This window comes from Oryzias latipes, chromosome 22 (genome assembly GCF_053564925.1).
Source record: "Oryzias latipes strain Hd-rR chromosome 22, Olatipes_Hd-rR_3.1".
Taxonomy (NCBI): Eukaryota; Metazoa; Chordata; class Actinopteri; order Beloniformes; family Adrianichthyidae; genus Oryzias; species Oryzias latipes.
Window position 1 is genome coordinate 30,562,514 of NC_136258.1, and position 14,987 is coordinate 30,577,500.

At 44.0% G+C, this 14,987-nt stretch overlaps 1 protein-coding gene across 3 annotated transcripts in view; it reads right to left on the reverse strand.

Moving 5' to 3' along the window:
* The window catches only part of mapre3a (microtubule-associated protein, RP/EB family, member 3a), a 28,039-nt gene that overhangs the window by 7,147 nt on the left and 5,905 nt on the right, over positions 1–14,987 (reverse strand). The window lies entirely within an intron of this gene.

The following is a 14,987-nucleotide window of genomic DNA, read 5'->3' on the forward strand; positions in this document are numbered from 1 at the left end:
GATGCTCCAAAGATCTTTAATGTTCTCCTCAACTATAAACTGGACCAATCACACAACGTTGATGCTGTGTGTAAAAAGACAGAGCGGACTGTCTGCTGAGCGGATGAACCGTTGGAGAGCAAAGGTCTACAGTCCTTTAGGACTCTGAGGAGGCTTCAGCTATCTGTCTCCAGGAGGAACTTCTCACCAGTAGACAAGAGGCGGGAGAAGCTCCGCCTCTTAAACCTGTCCATGAGGTATGTGAAAAGACCCTTTTTACCTTTTTACTCTTCCCCTACAGCATTACTTTATTATAAAAAAAAATAAAAATACAAATCCTTCGCAAAGTTTTATAAATGAGGCCCCTGAGCACAGGACCAATGTGATCATACTTCCTGGTTCTGGTCAGGACTCGAGCAGCAGCATTCTGGATGTACTGAAGCTGTTTTACGGCTCGTTTGGAGAGGCCGGTGAGCAGGCCGTTACAGTAGTCTAACCTACTGGAGACAAATGCATGAATAAGTATCTCCAGGTCTGGCGTTGACACTATGTTTTTGATTTTGGCAATGTTTTTCAGACGGATCTGATCCTCTGACCTAAAGTGGATCCAGATCCTCTTCATCCCAACTTCCAGACAGAAATTCCTGCTACTGAACAGTTTTCCAGATTCTTGGATTTCTTCCAGATCATCAAGTTAATGAAATCTGTGTCCAAACCAACAAGTAAACTAGAATGAATGTCAAATCCATTCACATGTTAGTTTCCTAAAGTTCACCACTGTTGTTTTTCCACATCCAAAGAATCCAAAGGGAACATTCTTAGAACATTCTAGACACTGGATGGTCACATGACTTTATTCACAGTCTGTCCACACATTGGACTGGAATGATGGACTGATCCGTTTCTGCTGATGTCATCATGTGTGGTCCGCTGTGATTGGTTGCTTTTACCTTACAGTAAAATAAAGGGTTGGGTTTTTTAGTGGTAATGATATTTACTGGTATAGTTCAATTTGTAGGAATAGAAATTGATCGTTACACATCTAATAATTGATCATCCTTGGTGGAGAACGAGGTCTAACAGCTGTTTAACTTGCTGTCTTCACCCAGCAGCCCCTTCAGTGACGGACTGCTACATCCTAAAAGCAGGACCCGTATCGTAGCTTGTTCCATGCCGCTGCTGAGATGAAGAATAAGCGTAACTGAATTATTATTATAATCATAACTATTATTATAGGGCCTTTATCATGTAAAATCAACTTTTTGACCTTTTAAATATTTTATAATGTTCATTCCTCACTATAAACAACCCAAAGTGGTATTTTGATCAATTCATTTCTGAGTGTTCCTCTGACAACCTGCTTTCTGAGTACCAGCCCCTCCCACCCACAAAAACGAGTGGGTCTTCACATTGTGACATCACAACGTGAGGAACAGCCCCTTCCAGGAAGATTCTGCACTGCCAGCCCCGCCCCCTGTCTTACAGACACACCCACTTTCTCAGTGGAGCTAGCGGTGATCGGCTAAACACTTTTATATAAACAACATGAACATGAACATGAACAGGCTTAGATTGTAGTTTTAGTTCAGATTTCTGTAATGGTTCTGGCTCATGTTTGGATCGAATCCCGCAGAATTAGTCGATGAATTAGTCGAGCATTCTGCAGCTGGTGGAGCTGGCTCCGCCCCTCACTGAACTGAGGCTGTATCAGCGGCCGGATGCAGAACGCTATAGATAGCGTGATGCTGAATAACAGCATCACGGACAATGCTATTCAACTCGACCAGTTAACATGCTACCAAGCGGACAGGCTGCTCGCGGGGAAAAGCGAGGCGGCGGTCTCTGTGTTTACATAGAGACACTTCCATACCTCCACGTACCTGTGGAGGTATGGAAGTGCTTAGGAGAGACAGCAGTGGAATTTCTAACAAGGTTGTTCAATAGGATTTTAGAGAGTGAGAAGATGCCTGAGGAATGGAGGAGAAGCGTTCTGGTTCCGATCTTTAAGAACAAGGGTGACACGCAGAACTGCAGCAACTATAGAGGAATAAAGTTGATGAGCCACACAATGAAGCTGTGGGAAAGAGTAGTGGAAGCCAGGCTTAGGAAGAAGGTGGAGATTTGTGAGCAGCAGTATGGTTTCATGCCCCGTAAGAGCACCACTGATGCCATTTTTGCTTTGAGAATGTTGATGGAAAAGTACAGAGAAGGTCAGAAGGAGCTGCATTGTGTGTTCGTAGATTTAGAGAAGGCGTATGACAGGGTGCCGAGGGAGGAGCTGTGGTACTGTATGAGGTCGTCTGGAGTGGCAGAGAAGTATGTCAGAGTAGTTCAGGACATGTATGAGAGAAGTATGACGGTGGTGAGATGTGCTGTAGGTCAGACAGAGGAGTTCAAGGTGGAGGTGGGACTACACCAAGGATCAGCTTTGAGTCCTTTTTTGTTTGCTATGCTGATGGACAGGCTGACAGATGAGGTAAGACAGGAATCTCCCTGGACAATGATGTTTGCGGATGACATTGTAATTTGCAGTGAGAGTAGAGAGCAGGTGGAGGAACAGCTAGAGAGGTGGAGGTTTGCTCTGGAAAGAAGAGGCATGAAGGTCAGTCGTAGTAAGACAGAATACATGTGTCTGAACGAGAGGGATCAAGGTAGAAGCGTTAGGTTACAGGGGGCTGAGGTGAAGAAGGTGCAGGAGTTTAAGTACTTGGGGTCAACAGTTCAGTGTGATGGGGAGTGTGGAAAAGAGGTGAAGAGGCGAGTGCAGGCAGGTTGGAGCGGTTGGAGGAAAGTGTCAGGAGTGTTGTGTGACAGAAGAGTGCCAGCAAGACTCAAAGGAAAGGTGTACAAGACAGTGGTGAGACCAGCTCTGCTCTATGGGTTAGAGACGGTAGCAGTGAGACAGAGACAAGAGGCTGAGATGGAGGTAGCGGAGATGAAGATGTTGAGGTTCTCCTTAGGAGTGACCAGGTTAGACAGGATAAGGAACGAGTACATCAGAGGGACGGCTCATGTTGCCTGTGTTAGCGACAAAGTCAGAGAAGCCAGACTGAGATGGTTTGGACATGTTCAGAGGAGGGATAGTGGATATATTGGTAGAAGGATGTTGGAGATGGAGCTGCCTGGCAGGAGGGCAAGAGGACGGCCAAAGAGGAGATACATGGATGTCTTAACAGAGGACATGAAGTTGGCTAATGTTAGGGCAGAAGATGTCCATGATAGAGTGAGGTGGAAAAGGATGATTCGCTGTGGCGACCCCTGATGGGAAAAGCCGAAAGAGAAAGAAAGGTCTCTGTGTTTACATCAACAACTCTTATTGCCGCGACGCTGTTGTGGTCGCCACACAATGCTCAGATCTGCTGGAGTTTATGATCATAAAGTGTCGACCGTTCTTCCTTCCGAGGGAATATACAGCAATACTGCTTGTTGCAGTATATTTCACCCCCAGCGCCAACAATGACAGCAGGAAGGAGGCACTGCATGACCTGCACCTACAGATCAGCGAGCAGCAGACTGCACACCCAGATGCATTTCTCATCATGGCTGGGGATTTTAATCACGCAGACCCCAAAAGTGTGTTCCCAAAACTTTATCAACACATTAACTTTCCAACAAGTGGAGACAATATACTGGACTGTGTTTACACCTGACAGAGAGGAGCCTACAGAGCCCTCCCCCTCCCCCACCTTGGATCTTCAGACCACATCACTGTGATGCTAATGCCTGCACACAGACCCCTAGGAAAAGTGGCCAGACCGGTTAGGAAAAGCATACGGGTGTGGCCAAAGGGGTCCTCAGAAGCTCTCCAGGACTGTTTCAGCTCCACAGACTGGAACATACAGGGCTCCAGACTGCGAGCAATTGGTCGCATTTTGCGACCAAAATTTGAGAGTGTGCGACTGAATTTTACATCCAGTCGCACATGCGTGACCAGTAAATTTGCCTCCCCCACCCTTCGTATTTTTTATACATTAAACGTGGAAGGGGCACGTCAATGATCAATGAAATAATCAATGAGACGCGAGCCCACACGGACGCAGGCACACACACACACTCGCGCACATACTCATGAAACGCGAGCACGTACACTCGCGTGATACCTGTCTGTGAGGCGGCCACTGCGTGTGTGAAGAATAGGGAAAGTCACTGTGAGTGGCTAAAATGCGTGGAGGGGGAGGGGCCTAGAGTGCGCGTAAACATCTGTGGGAAGGAAACTGAAACAAATATCACAACCTGATATGTGCGTCTGAGCTATGAGCAAGTGAACTATTGATTCGTTCTTCCGACCTGCGGCTAGTGTACCAGTGCCAGAGTGTACAGCAGGGGTCTCAAACTCGCGGCCCGCGGGCTATTTGCGGCCCCCAAGATGATATTTTGGGGTCCCCGCCTTAATATGAAGGTTTAATGTTACTGCAGCCCGCCAGTTTGTATGAATGACACTTTTTCATTGTCGTGCGCTGAGCTGACAAAGCAACCAATCACAGTGGGGTATGTGACTCTTGGGGGCGTGACAATGACCGGGCTTGAAAGCAGGAAACCTGACAGCCCCCTCCCCGGACCACATTAAGGAGTTCCTTACTTTCCTTTAGAACGTATTTATTCGCTCGTAATTTTCTAAATACATGCAGTCCGTGCTGAACTTTTCTCTGGGCCGCACAGAACCGGAGGAAGGTTTAGGTTTTGGTTACGGCGGCGCATCAAAGGGTTTATGCACGGCCGTTACGGCAGCACACCGCTCCCGCGGGAGTCGGGTCAGCTGAGGAGAATAAATGTCCCTCACCTACATGCGTGACAGCTAACGGGGCTTGAACTTTTAACACGCTCGAGCAAAAACAACATTAGTTTTAGACACACTGAAAATATGTGGGGAAAATGCAACGATAGACGTGTTTGAGATGAACCGGCACCTCGCCTGGATCATTGGGGAGACCAGGCGAGGGGGCTGTGAGATGAACGCGAATCTGCAGCAAGACTGAAAGAGAACAGGAAATTGGAGTTGTCCTTAACATTCAATTTAGTTTTAATATTCTTCTCCCCCTTAGTATGATCTGTGTTATTATATATTTTATGATTATTTTAATGTATGTAGCCTTTTTTAATGAATTGGTATTTTAAATTATTTTAATTAATCAATCCACTACAAAAACCATCAGGACACGTGTCCCATAATGCATTGTTTTGTAGTCTGTAGGGCAGCTTTCAGTCAGTTCAGTTTCCAGCTGTGTCCGGGTAGGTTTGCCCCTTGCTCCCACCCCTTTCTCCCGATATTTTTGTGATCTCAAACACGCTTATTGTGCATCTTGGCTGCACCTATTTGGTGTCACAAAGATAAATTTCCATCAGTTTTCTTTACTTATTTGTACTGTCATGACAGCGATGGTGCTGTCAGTTTACCTGTTGTTGCATCTTCAAAAGTGCAGAATAAAATGTGACACTGAATTTGAAACAGCACATTGTAATTTCTGCATCTATTATTAAAGTATTTATTAGTAATACAGTGGAAATGAGTAGATTTGGTTAAAATGTTGATTTACGGTGTGCGCCCCTAAATTTTCTGGTTGTGCCCCTAAAATTTTCAGTTAGGGGCCACTGTGCTCCTAGTGAAAAAAGTTAGTCTGGAGCCCTGACATGTTCAAGCAGGCTGCAACAAACAACAACACAGACCTCCAGGAGTACTCAGAGACTGTTACTGCATACATCGCCAAGTGTGTTGATGATGTCACAGTAACTAAGACCATCACAGTCCGGGCAAATCAGAAGCCGTGGCTAACAGGAGAGGTCTACAGACTCCTGAAGGTTTGTGCCTTCAGAGCTGGAGATGAGGTGGCCTTGAGGACAGCTAGGGCCAACCTGACCCGCAGCATCAGAGAAGCCAAGAGACAATATTCCAGGATGATCGCCCATCACTTCAGCGACAGCAGAGACACCCGGAGCCTGTGGCGTGGACTTCGGACCATCACAGACTACAAACCTCCCCCACAGACATGTGACAGCTCCATCTCCCTGCTGAACGATCTGAACTCCTTCTACGCTCGCTTTGAGGCAGCGAACAGCACAACGGCCCAGAAAACTCCACTGTGAAGGAAATTGTTTTATTATTATCATTGTGTAAATGTATTTGTTTAAATGTATGTTTATATGTTAACTCAGATTGACCTTTTTACCTCTTCTAAAAACAGTTGTGTGTTTGTTCATCTGCTTCTCATCCCAATCCCAGCAAGGAGAGGGGGTTTTACGACACACTGTCCTCAGCTGATAAGGCAGGGGTCGGGAACCTATGGCTCTTTTGATGGTCACATGTGGCTCGCAGACAAATCTTTAATTATACTTTTTTTTTCATTAGACCAGTCCTTCTCGGGCGCGATGCGATGCCAGAAGCGCGCAGTCGTAGCGGTGCTTAGAGAGAGAAATCTGCGCCAGCGCTATCAGTTACTATTATCTATTATTTCACAGAGTTTGTACCACCCAGAAACCTGTGAATTGCCGTGCCTAAAACTGCGCACTCCCGTCTCTGAGAAAGAGTGCGCAGTAGCGGGGACGGGATGTGTGAGGGAGAAAGCAGAGGGTGGGGGGTTGTGGGGACCGGGCAGCAAGTGAATCGCGCAGGGATTGTAAAAACGTAAAACCTGCTGCCCGTCACTCACTGCAGCGTGTGAGTGTGTGTGTTTGGCTCCCCGTCTGCATGTGAGCAGTCTGTCTCACATCTACAGAACATTCAGACCTACGATCACGTTTAAAGTCTCAACGCCTGCATGAAGCAGAAACTCACCACGTATCAACCAGACTAGACCATCAGCAGAACTACCACGAGAAATACTCATCATTTATAAGCAACAGCATAACAATGTTATTAAAAAGAATCCACAGACTTATTGTCCTTTAAAAATGTTGAAATTAAATAAAATGCACACATTCACTTGTATTTTTAGTTTTAAACATATTGTCGCGGACTGAGCGGCTGTTGGGCCGCGTTGAAAGTTCTGAAGTTCATTGAACGCATCTGATTGGCTCTCAGTTCTGTCGCTCAGCCTGTTGTCAGGTAGTTTGGACCAATGGTGTTCAGCCATGGGCCAAATAAGGGAAATGGGAGGGCTGGAGCAGGAGGGGGGAATATAAAGTTGGTAGAAGCGCTCTCTCTCGTCTCGTGTCGACAGGAGAGATTCAGGAGTTAATGAATTAATTGTACGGCGTTTGTCGCGGTCTGCAGTAACCAGAATAAAGAAACTTAAAAGAGGTTAAGTCTCCGTGCCTCAGTGTGGGAAAGGGACACTACATTATTGTATGGCTCTTTCGAAATTACATTTCAAAATATGTGGCGTTTATGGCTCTCTTGGCCAAAAAGGTTCCCGACCCCTGTGATAAGGGATACTGTTTGAACTTAGAATCCAACCAAAAGGGTCATTTGACACCCCCTAATGAACTTTTTGTCTTTGTCTTGAAATTGTGACCTCCCACTTGTGTTCTTAATAAAAGCAGCACAGGGAGAGGCAGACCTTGGAGAAGAGAAACGTGGTGGACCTTTTCCAACACATTTGCTCCTCTCCCTCGTGCATGAGAAACTTGATTCTTGTTGTGGTTTGTTGTTTATAATTGTGTTTTTCTTTAATGTCTAGATGCATTTATCTGACATTCTTTGGTCCATTCGAGCCGGATGACAACATATCTGCGTCCTTGGGGGAGGACCATGCCGATTGAAGTCTGTGCACAGCCCGTGAGACTAGGTATCCGGAGGAAAGTCCGTCGTAGTGAATTCTACGCCGGCCAATCGACTGGTCTGATCCCTGGGTCCGGATTGACGTTATTCGTTAACCAGTCAGACCACAACGACAAGGCAAGTAAAGCGCTTATTCAGGGGTTCAAGTCCCCGAAGTGGCCCAGAATTCTGAGGGACAGGTTCAAGTCCTGTTGCCTAAAACACGTGTGGGTTTGGAGTCCCGGAAAAGTCCAGAATTCTGAATAAAGGTGTAGGTTCGAGTCCTGCAGCCTAATACGCGTAAGAGGGTTCAAGTCCCTAAAAGGCCTAGAAAAACAACAAAAATAAAATAAAAAAGTTTTTTTTTGGTGTGAATGTGAGTGCGTGTGTGAATGGAGTGAACTTGTTCGAAGCAGTGAGCAGTTGGAAACCTTGCGGTGTTAACACAAGGCTGCTTGTTGAAGTAGAACAAGATTTCATCTCATTAGGCTTTAGGTGAAAGGAACCCAGAGTCTAAAACGGGTTTTGCTCCTGGGAGGACCCTAAACGTGTGACCGGATCAGACAACAGGTCTGATCTAGAAGCTTGTTGCACGGGGAGTGAAATTCGGTCCTGAGAGAAATTCTCTGTTGGTTCTGATCACACTCTGTGACTAACGTAAATAAAAAAAAATTAAAACATGGGGAATTCAAATAGAAAAGTTGAATTAACATGAGATTAAATATATATGGAAAGAGCTCATCCAGGTTCAACTACAATCTTGATAAAATGGGATAAAACTACAATTTTAAGGGGAATGTACTGAAGTAGTTCAAAGGTTACAAATTAAAAACAGAATAAAAAATAAAAAAGAAACAAAAAAATAGTGAAGAATTAATTTGTGCAAAACTGTGCTTAAATGAAGCAACGAAAAATAAATAATGGCATTCAGAAAAGTAAAACTAGAGAAGCATGTCTGATTGCTTAAAAAGAGGATGATAAATCAGATGTGAGACTCAGACCCCTGCAACAGCGGGCTGCAGACCGAGCAGGGGTAGGATGAAAGGGGGAGAGAGCAGAAACCAGCTGATTTCTCACCTCCTCCCTACCAGGGGACAAATGCTCCTCTGTTGACGGGTTTTTACCCACCAGTGACTGATTTAAATAAACCAGAAAAAGGAAAAATAATGTTAGGAGGAAAAGGGAAAAAACTTGTTTGGAGTAAAACTTTGGGGGTTGGTTTGGAAGAAGCTGGAGAGTCATCTAAAGTTGCAGAGACATTTCCAATCATTGAAGTGTCCAATCCCAGAGCTGGAGAAGATGGCCAGAGGCCTACACTTCTTTTGTTTAGCACCTGGACATTAGAGGATGTTAGGAAGGCAGTGAGGGGAGTTATCTCTCACAGGGAAAATCCACAGGATTTTCATGGGCAAATGATGGAAGTTCAGAGAGCTTATCATCTGAATGGCATTAAATGTCAGCAAGTATGTATGACTGCTATGAAAGCAGACTGGGCAAAAAGTAAAAGTAAAGGAATCCTATGAATGATGACGATCCACCCAGACCTCTTCCAAATAACAGTTAAGAGTTCATTCAAAGTCTTACACTTTTAGGACAAAGAATTAGAGAAGCCTTTCCAATGAGACCTGATTAGGGAAAGATTGGTCAAACTACGAAAAAGATGGAGAATTAGTGTTTGATTTTAGAGTCAGATTTGAAGAAGTTTTAAAGCTAATTGTGGACTCAGAGATAATGATGATGGTGCCTATAGACAGCAGCTGAAACAAGCTTTACTGCAAGCTATGAGACCAGAGATTGCAGACTAGATAAGGAAACTTTACGTTGATCTACCAACAGGAGCACTACAACAGTTTATGTATTTTGCTGTTCATGCAGAAAAAGTGATGGTGAATAAATAAGACATTTAGTAATCAAAGTGTAGATACATTTTGGCAGGAGGAAAGTAGTGATGTTTTTTTTGGAAGGAATGTGAACAGAGGAAGAAATTGTGGTCGTGGAAAAGGAAAGTTTTTGAGGAAGGTTTAGAGGAAGTAGCAACAGAGGGTCAGAGCAGGTTGATGATGGATGTTGGATTTGTGGACAGAGAGATCATTGGGAGAGAGAGATTGTCCTGAAAGGAAGAAATCAGATTGATTAGATGGTAAAAGAAATGACAAGATAAAAGATGAATCAGAACTAGAAATTCAACCAATTAGTGATGAATTTTTAGATCTCACTAAAAGAGAAATAGTTTTTGTTGATGGGTCAGCAAAGAAAGTGGAAACAGGCAGAAACAAAGTGGGTTTTGCTGTTGTAACTCAAGATAAGGTTCTGAAGGCAGGACCCCTGCCTGGAAATTACTCAGCACAATCAGCAGAGTTGACAGCCTTAACTGAAGCATGCAAACTGTTTAAAGATAAGCCAGTTACGATCTATAATGATAGCCAATATGCGTTTGCTACAGTGCATTTGTTTTGTCAACAGTGGAAGAACGAAGGGTTAAGACATCAACAGGAAAACCAGTAACGCATGTAGACTTACTGAAAGAGTTATTAACTGCTGTAATGTTACCATCTAAAGTGGCAATATGTAAATGTGAGGGACACACACGAAAAAACAGATCATATTTCTAAAAGTAATGCCTTTGCAGATGTAACAGCAAAGCAAGCTGCAACAAAAGATGTAGAAATATGCACAAATGAGGATGTGACTGCAGATGCACCCACTGATGTTTTAAAGGAAATGCAACACAGCGCACCGAAACAAGAAAAAGATTTATGGTTGAAAAAGGAGCAAAGTTGAACAAGGTCTTTATGTCAGCACAGAAGGTAAACCTATTTTACCAAAATCTATGTACAAATGGGCAGCAATTTTGAGTCATGGGCTTTGCCATGATTCAACAGGGGGGAGGGTGAATTTATTAGAGAAGTATTATACAACTTATGGATTTAATCTCTATTCAAAATTTTTTTTTAAACAATGTGTTACATGTATGCATCATAATCCCCAAGGCAATGTTAAATTTAAGAGAGGAAGATTTTCTGAACCACCTTTTCCTTTCCATACAATCCATATGGATTTTATTGAATTGAATAAAAGTAAAGGATTGAAATATTGTTTAGTGATTATTGATGCATTTTCCAAATGGGTTGAAATTTTTCCATGTGCAACACAAGATGCTATTACAGTAGCTTAAGGTATTTGTAAAAGAATAATCCCAACTTTTGGCATACCACAAGTGATAAGAAGTGATAATGGTACACATTTTGTAAATCAAGTGATAGACAAAATGGCTCAACATCTTTGTATTAATCTAAACAGACATTGTAGTTATCACCCACAGAGTGCAGGATTAGTTGAGAGAACTAATGGCACTATCAAATCAAAGTTAAAGAAATGCATGGAAGAGACAAACAGACAGTGGCCTGACTGCATAGACTTAGTCCAACTAAGCATGCGTATCACACGCACAGCAGGTCAACCTTTAACGTCTTTTGAAATGTTGTATGGACGTTCTTATAGGTTACCAGACCTTGATCCTACACAGCAACATTCTCCAGATGATGATGCCAATTTAGTGGATTATTTGAGAAAAATGTTAACCACTAAAGATGTGCAAAGGACAAATCAAGTGCCAGATTCCTTCTTATCTCCACAGGACACTTCACCAGTGCAGGTTGGTGACTGGGTGTTTGTGAAGGCCATAAAAAGGAAGTGTTGGTCCAGCCCACGGTGGGAAGGCCCATTCCAAGTCCTGCTGACTACACCAACAGCTGTAAAGATTGCTGAAAGGTCGTCTTGGATCCATCTATCACACTGCAAGAAAAAGCATCTGGGTGAGGCTAATTCCAACTGCTAGGTGGGGAAGTCTGACTACAAAGGGAGGCAGCTGTATAGATGCTGCTTGTCTCAACGTCAGCGAAGCCGAGACATCCACCTAGTCTTAGGGAAGAAAGCACACCAGAACTCTTTTGCACTACACGGATCCTACACTGTTAGAGGACTTGAGGAGGTGATGTGCTAGTAACCTCTCCCTCCCGAAGATAGGTACATATCCACCATGGCGTGTCCAACTGGGCTAAGAGACAGTTTATTTTGTTTAATGTTCCTGCTACTCTCAGCAGGAGCCACCACAAGGATTTGGTTCCTTTTGGAATCATTATCCACCTACAAGAAGAATCACCAACGAGGAAAGACTAAATGTTTCTCAACGATGGCTGAGTATTGATGAACATGATGTTTTGAATAGTTCAAAAATGAACATAACTCACCTGTATATGACAAATTCTTGGTATAGGTATGTTATGTTACTGGCTAAGGAAATGCATAGATCTGATTGCTATGTTGTTCTGTAATTCCAACTACATCCCTACATCCTAATTTACAGGCAAAGCAATTTTCTGAGTGGAAAAGCGACTGTGTTATTGAATATAGTACTAGAGGGTATATTAGTACTGGAGCCGTCACCACTTCAAATGGTACTCTTGTAAGACCGAGTTGCAAGAGTTTGTATTCAGTTTAAAAAACTGAAATTGACAAAATCATTAGCTCCATATGCTAGTGTGGAACCAGGAACTGTGTTTCCACATAGCGTAACTAACAATGGCACAGAGTTTTTAGGAACTTTGTTGACGAAGATGTGTCATGAACTTCTTGTTCCCTTCACAGTCCAGATAATCAATGACAGAGTTTCCCATGGTTATGCAGTTCCCTGCCCAAGAGGACGTTGTGTTGGATCTAATCCAGATTTAATTCCAGGTAACAACGGTACTTATGTGGTTCATCAAATGTTTTGGTTATGTGGGCAGGCCCTCTACCTCAGTCTGCCTAGAGACTGGAGTGGGATTTGTGCTTCTGTAAAGGTCACAGGTCACACTTTCATAGTTTCTGCAGTCCATGAGCCTCACCTGCGCCACAGACGTAACCTTATTGATGTCAAGCCACATGATTCCATTTGGGGATCAGATGTACCTGAAGACCATAAACACTGGAATACTGGGGAAAAGGTAACTATGGCATTGTTCCCTAGGTGGGAAATGCTAAAAACACTCTCAGAATTGAGACCATTGATTATCGATTAGGTTTATTTTTGAACGCTACAATTAAAGCATTTAAAGGCTATAATGAAGAAATGTCAAACATGAGACTTATGGTTCTACAGAACAGATTGGTTTTGGAATTATTGGTTGCTCAGGAGGGAGGTGTTTGTAAAATGTTAAATGATACCTGTTGTACATTTATTCCTGACAACACAGATGAAGGTCACAGCATCACTGAAGCATTACATCAACTTGAAAAGGTTCAGCAGGCAATGCAGGATGACAGGAAACCCCAATCTTGGGATTTCTTCTCCTGGTTTGCTTTTGGTTCCTGGTGGCAACTTTTGTTAAAAATAGTGACACTAATTCTTATGGTACTGATCAAATGTTGTGTGTTCACTATGTGCATTTTTCCTTGTATTCAATCTATGATTTCCAGAGCAGTGAATGGTGGAGTTCAAATGTTCTTCTGAGTCAAGAATACTACTTGTTATTAAAGGGAGAACAAGATGACTGTAATGATTTTGAAACTGTAATAACTTGAAAAAAAAAAAGAACTTCTCATCTGAGTGTAAATTGAAAGTTTTATAAAAATGAAGATGTCACAGAAAACTGAAAAGAGATGTGATATTGGATGTGAGATGTTGACATTTATCAATGATAAAAAGGAGGGAGTATGTGAAGGAATTTGTTTTATTATTATCATTGTGTAAATGTATTTGTTTAAATGTATGTTTAAATGTTAACTCAGATTGACCTTTTTACCTCTTCTAAAAACAGTTGTGTGTTTGTTCATCTGCTTCTCATCCCAATCCCAGCAAGGAGAGGGAGTTTTACGACACACTGTCCTCAGCTGATAAGGGATACTGTTTGAACTTAGAATCCAACCAAAAGGGTCATTTGACGACACCCCCTAACGAACTTTTTGTCTTTGTCTTGAAATTGTGACCTCCCACTTGTGTTCTTAATAAAAGCAGCACAGGGAGAGGCAGACCTTGGAGAAGAGAAACGTGGTGGACCTTTTCCAACACATTTGCTCCTCTCCCTCGTGCATGAGAAACTTGATTCTTGTTGTGGTTTGTTGTTTATAATTGTGTTTTTCTTTAATGTCTAGATGCATTTATCTGACATCCACCCTCTCCTGGTGACCAGGTGTTGTCGCTGCCTTCAGACAGCGTGAGGAGATCCCTCAGCAGGATCAATCCACGGAAAGCCCCAGGTCCAGACAACATCCCTGGTCGGGTGCTGAGAGACTGTGCGGGTGAGCTGGCTGATGTCTTCATAGACATCTTCAACATCTCTCTGAGTCAGGCTGTCATCCCCACATGTTTCAAAGCGACCGCCATCATACCCGTCCCAAAAAAGCCATCTCCGTCCTGCTTTACTGACTACCATCCGGTTGCTCTGACCCCCATCATCGTGAAGAGCTTCGAACGGCTAGTCATGCAGCACATCAAGCCTGCCCTGCCCCCCTCCCTGGACCCATTTCAGTTTGCCTATCGGTCCAAGCGTTCAACAGAGGACGCCATCTCAGCTGCTCTTCACTCACTCACCTGGAGAATAAGGACTCATATGTCAGGATGCTGTTCATTGACTTCAGTTCAGCATTCAACACCATCACCCCCCAGCAGCTCACTCACAAACTGGCTCAGCTCTGTGCAACTGGCTGCTAGACTTCCTGACGGGGAGACCACAAGCAGTGCGAGTCGGCAGCAACACATCCAGCACCATCACGATGAACACGGGGGCTCCCCAGGGATGTGTGCTGAGCCCCCTCCTCTCCTCTCCGACTACACAGCTCCAACATTTACGCTTAGTTTGCTGACGACACCACAGTGGTGGGCGATGAGACCAACTACAGGAGTGAGGTGAGCCACCTGGCTGCTTGGTGCAGAGACCATAATCTCCTCCTGAACGTGGAGAAGACGAAGGAGATGGTGGTGGATTTCAGGAGAGCGCACACTCAGCATGCTCCTCTGACCATCAACAACACTACGGTGGAACGAGTGAGCAGCACCGAGTTCCTGGGTGTGCACATCACAGAAAACCTCTCCTGGTCCGAGAACATCGCATCGCTAGCTGGGAAATCACAGAAATCGCGTCTCTACTTCCTCCGAAAACTGAAGAAAGCAAAAGTCCCTCCCCCCATCATGCACACTCTTCACAGAGGAGAGCATCCTCACCAGCTGCATCACGGTGTGGTTTGGCTCCTGCAACGCGTCCACCCTCCAACTTCAGCAGCTGAGAGGATCATCGGTGCCCCCCTCCCCTCCCCTCCCCTCCCTCCAGGACATCTG